Genomic DNA, 6713 nt, shown 5'->3' with positions numbered 1-6713 from the left:
CCAGTCCAGTTTCCCTGACTCAGCATAAAGAGTGAATCAGGAGTCATCTGTGAAATGGTGACTTACTGAAGCACACACATTTTCTGATGTTAAACCAAGCAGTATCCCCTTGTTCTGTTAGAATTGCCTCCTGATTTGTGTACAGGTTCCATGGGACCACCATTAAGTTTCCCTGATAAATCAATGGTCATCTCAAGAAGAGTGGGAATGCTGGAACACTTAATTGTGCTTGTGTGGCCAGGACTTGAGAGCTGGAAAACAAACGTGGAGGAACATGTTTTTCACACAACCTCTGCAAGTTATGCCACTGTCTTTAGTGACCACATTTAAAAGTGACTGCTATTCCATGATGCACACCTTCCGAGCTGATGGTGCCCGGCTATCAAAAGATACAGCGTCTGGGGTCTTAAAGGCTTGAAGGTAAATAAGCATCTAGCTGAGAAGCAACAAAGTCCACATGGAAGAAGCACACCAGCCTGTGTGATCATGAGGTGTCAAAGGGATTAGATATCAGGCATCATAGAACAAAAAAACCATATCATTGTGAATCAGGGGGAGTGTAGAGTGGGGACCCCAAACACATCTGTAGGCAACTGGACATCTGCTTACAGAAGGGTCACGGGGAGGAGAAGAGCCAGTCAGGGTTCAGGGTAGCAATGATGAAACATACAACTTTCCTCTAGTTCTTAAATGCTTACTCCCCCCTCCCTTCCCCCACTATCATGATCCCAATTCTACCTTACAAACCTGGCTAGACCAGAGGATGTACACTGGTACAGATAGGAACTGGAAACACAGGGAATCCAGGACAGAGAATCTCTTCAGGACCAGTCGTGAGAGTGGCGATATGGGGAGGGTGGAGGGAAGGTGGGGTGGAAAGGAGGAACCGATTTTAAGGATCTACATATACAGTAACTGCCTCCATAGGGTATGGACAACAGAATAGAGGGTGAAGGGAGACATCAGTGTAAGATATGATAAAATAATAATAATTTATAAATTATCAAGCGTTCATGAGGGAGGGGGAAGCGGGGAGGGAGGGGGAAAAACGAGGAGCTAATATCAAGGGCTCAAGTAGAAAGAATATGTTTTGAGAATGATGATGGCAAGAAATGTACAAATGTGCTTGGCACAATGGATGGATGTACAGATTGAGATAAGAGTTGTATGAGCCCCCAATAAAATGTTGTTTGTTTTTTTTAATTAATGCTAGACTGCTACTTTTTAGTTAAAACGAATAGTATGTTCATATAGAAGACTAAATCAGTAAATTGCTTTCTTTTAAAAGGTAGCTAATTGTTCTTATCATTTAACAGTTAAATTTTTAGTCAAAATATAAAAAAGACAAATAACCCAGTTCAGAGATATTTACAATTCTGTCTCAATTTGGTGGGATTAAAAATATTGTTATAATACGCATAACATTTCTCCAGTAATAATAATTCAAAGCTGTGTTATCAAGGAAGGATTTTCTTGGTTGTTTTAGCTTTTATGATTATGGGTAAAAACTACCTAAAACTATAACTACTTTTTTTCTACTCCAGCAAAACACATTTATTTAAATTTTATTGTTATCAACTCAAATTTCAACTCATAGCTATATCGTGTGTGTGTGTGTGTGTGTGTGTGTGTGTGTGTGTGTGTGTCAGTCTGGGTGAACTAGAGGAACAAATGCAGAGATATACTCATATGTGTATAAGAAAGAGCTTTATATGCTAGAGCAATTGACTATTGAGAGCACATCCCAGCCCAGTCCAGATCAAGTCCACAAGTCTGATATTAGCCCATAGGTCCCATACCAATCTAGAAAATCCTCTTCAGACTCACACAACACATGCAATGACACTGAATGCAGGAAGAACAGAGGCAGTGGATGGATAGTCTTGGGGATCCAGTGGTGGTGGAAGCATCTCAATGCTGGTGTGGGTCTGCATGTGGCTCTTCCAGGTCCAGGGTTCTCACTGCCATCAGCATAGATCCGTGTGTTTGTCAGTAGAGAGTCTCTCATGGAGTGAGCGTATGTTGCCTCCAACGAGCTATTTATCTCCTTCATGTCTCCAAATTAGGTCATCAACCTGTGACCTGATCCACAGGCGAAACTCCACCCCTTCACTGTTAAATTGACAACAGATTATGTAACTACCATGCTGTGCCGGAGTAGGGCTGCTCCCCAGGATCTTCTTGGCTGTGGTCTTTATAAGGGTAGAGTTCCAGGTCTTTCTCCCTAGGAGTCCGTAAATATACTTAAGCCTCCTACCTTTTGAATACACTTAAGCCTCCTACCTTTTGGCGCGAAGCAAATGCTCAGCTACTGCACCACCAGGGTAACTTCTTTAAAATTTAAATGTTTGTTTTCAGCTGGATTTTATTTGGAATTGTTTTCGTGTTGGAAAAAAAAATAGAATTGTTCAATGGAAGAGGACTTAGATGTTTAGATGTCAGCTGAGCTTTGTGTCATCACTTAGGAAAGCAGCCCCAGGTAATTCAATAACCACCATTGGAATGTGAGTCTCATAACCCCCTTACCAGCACTGTTGGCCTTTTCATGAGACTTAACTACTTTGTTTCTATTTCTGTCTTTATAAAGGCTGAGCCAATGTCAGTGTTGAACCCCAGTGGCACGTTGGGCTGGGTACTGACTACTCCCTGCAAAGTTGGTGGGTCAAAACTCCTTGAGAGAAAGATGAACCTGTATGCTCCCATAAAGACTTACAGTTTTGGAAACCATAATCGTTATACGACAGTGTGCTCTGGAATCAGCTTGATGACAGTGGGTTTTGTTGCTACTGTTGTTGTTAATTATAGTGCTAGCTACATGTTTCTTAAAGTGGTTAAAAAACCCAAAGACAAACTATATATGTTGGTCTAGGGCAAAATAAAAAAAAGTGGAGGGGCCTTTGCTTCATTAATAAAGCTTCAATAAAAATTTTCTCCTCAAATTTTCTGTGAGTGTACTGAGGAAACCAAACCTAGTGGCACTGTATTTTTTGACAGAAAATAATTAAAAGTGTTTGTTATGACATATATAAATACAAGTGGACATAAAATCACTTTCACTTCTTGGCAGATCAGACTTATCTCACCTCAAAGTGAGTTAACTAGTTATGGTATTTGATTTTCCTGCTAATATTTTTTCTTAGCATGAGTGATTAAGAATTTACTATATATGCAGATATACATCTTATTCCTATGAAGGTAACCCAAACTCACTGCTGTCAAGACGAATGATTTATTTATTTTTCTTTTCTTTTTCCCCCTCCCTCCCTCACCCTCATGAACTCTTAATAATTTATACATTTATAATAAATTATTTTTATTTTTATATTTTCCACCATCTGCTATCTCCCTTCACCCACATTTCTGTTGTTTGCCCCCTTTGTGGGGGTGGGGGTGTTGTACATTGATCATTGAGATAGGTACCCCCTTCTCCCCCTCAACTCTGATTTAAAAGAACCCTATAAGACAGAACAGAATTGTTTCTTAGAGTTTCCAAGACTATATCTTTCTATGAAAGCAGATGCCTTCAGAGCAGCTGGTGGTTTTGAACTGTCAGCCTTTCAGTTAGCATCCCAATGCTTTACGTGCTGTGCCAACAGGGTGCTATGTGAAAGTAAAGCCTTGAAAATACTATTGTTCCAAGTGCTGAAGCATGAAATAAATTTTTAAATAAAACTTGATCTAAAATAGTACATCACTTTCCGGAGCTTTGCTTTTTGATAATGCTTTCAGTACAGCTTGGACTTCTTTCAATACCATCTATTCTTGATTACATGCTGCCTCTTGAAATGGTTGAATGCCAACAATTCTTTTTGGTACATGATTCTGTGTATTCCTTCCATTCTCTTTGGATACTTTCTGCATTGTTCAGTCTTTCACCCATGGAATCCATCAATATTTCAACTTGAGACATGAAAGTTTTCTTCAATTCTTTTAGTTTGCAATGTGCTAAATGTATTTTTCCCTTTTGGTTTTCTCATTCCAGCTCTTTGCACATTTGATTACATACTTTGCTTTGTCTTCTTGAGATCCCCTTTCACATTTTCTGTTCAGCTCTTTTATCTTCTTCCACTTGCTTTATTTACTGTATGTTCAAGAGCAAGCGTTAGACTCTCTTCTGACATCCACTTCGACCTTTTCTTTCTTTCCTGTCCTTTTAATGACCTTTTTCTTTCTTAATGTATGATGTGCTCGATGCCATCCACAAATCAGGTTTTCTATCATTGGTGTTCAATGAATTAAACATGTTCTTTAAATCGTCTCTAAATTCAGTTTGGGTATAACCACTGTCTTATTTGGACTCTCATGGACTTGCTTTAATTTTTTTCAGTTTCAACGTGAACTTTCATATGACCAATTTATAGTCTGTTCCATAGTCGGCCCCTGGCCTTATTTTGTCTGACAATGTTAATTTCTCCATTGTTTCTTCCCACCAAACCCAAACCAAACTCACTGCCGTCCAACCACTACTGACTTACAGTCATATGCTGTGGACTTTTGAGACCGTAACTCCATCTGGAGAATTCCAAATGTACAGTTGTTGTTTGTTCTGGGGGAAAAGGTTTTTACAGTGAAGACGTTACTGGGAAGCCACCTGGAAGAGAGCCACAATCGTACCCATTCTAAGGAAAAGTGACCCAACAGAATCTGGAAATTATCAAACAATATCATTAATAGCACATGCAAAAAAGGTTTTGCTGAAGATAATTTAAAATGATTACAGCAGTGCCTCAGCGGGGAGCCTCCAGAAATACAAGCTGAATTCAGAAGAAAACATGGCAAGCGGGATGGCATTGCTGATGTTAGAGGGATCTTCTCAGAGAGCAAAGAATAGCAGACAGAGATCCACCTGTGTTTATTCACTAGATAAAGGCATTTGGCATTTTGGGTAATAGCAAACTGGAGAACATGAAAAAGAATGGGAAATCCCGAACAGTCGATATGCTCAGGTGGAGCCTGTAAATGGTCCAAGAGGCAGTTGCTTGCTGGAACAGAAGACGGGAGTACTGTATGGTTTAAAATAATAAGTTGGTGTCAGGGTTGTCTCCTTTCACCAATCTGTATGTTGAACAAATAATCTGAGAAGCTAGACTATGTTGTTGTGGTTACGTAGATGCCCTTGAGTTGCCTCTTAAGCATGAGTGACCTTATGCACAACAAAATAATGCACCGTCCTGGGCCATCCTCACCATGGTTCCTATTTGACCCCATTGATGCAGCCATTGTGTTAAGCCATCTGGTTGAGGGCTTTTCTCTTTTTCACTGCCTTTCCACCTTACCAAACATGCTATCCTTCTCCAGGGGCTGGTCTCTCCGGACAAGATGTCCAAAGTATATAAGATGAAGTGCTGTTGAGGTCTACCCCGATGGGGCTTTTTCTGTAGACCCATATCGTTGGAAACACCTCATAGACTGACTATGTGGTTTGCTTTACTCACAGAACTGCTATTGGTTGGATGTGTGAGGAAGAGGCTACAAGACAAATATGTAGGGGAAAAAAGATGAAGTCTTGCCATCCTTGTCTTTAAGGAGCACTCTGGCCCTACTTCCCCCAACACAGACCTGTTTGTCCTTTTAGCAGTCCATGGTTGTGGTAGTTACATAATCTGGTGTCAATTTCTGGATTCAGAGTGAAGGGGTGGAGTTTAGCCTGTCAATCAGGTAGTAGCTTGATTGCCTCTCTGCTAAGGAAATAAATAGCTCACTGGAGGCAGGACACATGCTCACTCCCTGAGAGACGTCCGATACACATATGAGTGTCTATGGATTTGTTTCTCTAGTCTACCCAGACTAACACAATGGTACTTTCAACATTCTTCTCTAGCAGCACACTTCACAGGCACCAATTCTTCTTCTTCCTTATTCAATGTCCAACATTCACATGCATACAAGGCAATTGAACATCCTGTACCTTAGTTCTCAAAGCAACATCCTTGCTCTTCAATACTTTAAAGAGGTCTTGTGCAGCAGACGTATTACCTAATGCAATACATCTTTTGGTCTTTTGACTGCTGCTTCCATGAGCATTGATTGTGGATCCAAGCAAGACAAAAATCCTTGACAAAATTTTCTCCATTTATCATGGTGTTGCCTACTGGCGCAGTTGTGAGGACTTTGGTCTTCCTTCATCGAGTTGTAATCCATACTGAAGGTTGAAATTCTTGGTCTTCATCAGCAAATGCTTCAAGTTTTCCTCACTTTCAGTAAACAAGGTAGTGTCATTTGCATATTTCAGGTTGCTAATAAATCTTTATGTTAGACTAAGAGAAACAAATCCAGAGATAGTCATATGTGTGTAAGAGAGAGCTTTATATCAATGAGTAAGTGTATATGAAGAAAACATCCCAGCCCAGTCCAGATCAAGTTCATAAGGCTGATATTAACCTTTAAGTCCGATACAAGTCCATCAATCTCTCTTCAGACGCATGCAGCACATCATGCAAAATGCAGGAAGATCACAGGCCAGTGGGTGCAAAGTCATGAGGATTCAGTGGCAGTGGAAGAATTGCCAGGGATCTCTCACGGGTCAGCGTGGCTCATGTGGCTTGTCAACAAGCAGGTGAAGCAGAGAGAGTGTGTGGTCCGCGTCAAGGGAGAAAGAGAGGAAGTTCCCAGAATCTTCATGAGAAACCCGTGCCCACAAGGAGTTATCATCACGCTGTGTAACCTGATTGATAGGCTAGACTCCACCCCTTTGCTTATTTATCAAGTGGTCA

General features: G+C 40.6%; 1 non-coding gene across 1 annotated transcript; it reads left to right on the top strand.

The window, feature by feature from the left end:
* Positions 1-5347: 5347 nt before the first annotated feature.
* Positions 5348-5482, top strand: LOC115869278. Its single transcript, XR_004046095.1, has one exon. It is a non-coding gene; the product is annotated as a small nucleolar RNA SNORA18 (small nucleolar RNA).
* The last annotated feature ends 1231 nt before the right edge of the window (positions 5483-6713 follow it).

Source organism: Echinops telfairi, unplaced genomic scaffold (assembly GCF_000313985.2).
Source record: "Echinops telfairi isolate 266 unplaced genomic scaffold, ASM31398v2 ScPeMD7_23;HRSCAF=83, whole genome shotgun sequence".
NCBI classification, from domain to species: domain Eukaryota; kingdom Metazoa; phylum Chordata; class Mammalia; order Afrosoricida; family Tenrecidae; genus Echinops; species Echinops telfairi.
Note: the sequence above shows the minus strand (reverse complement) of the source record. Positions and strands in the feature narration are given on the sequence as shown.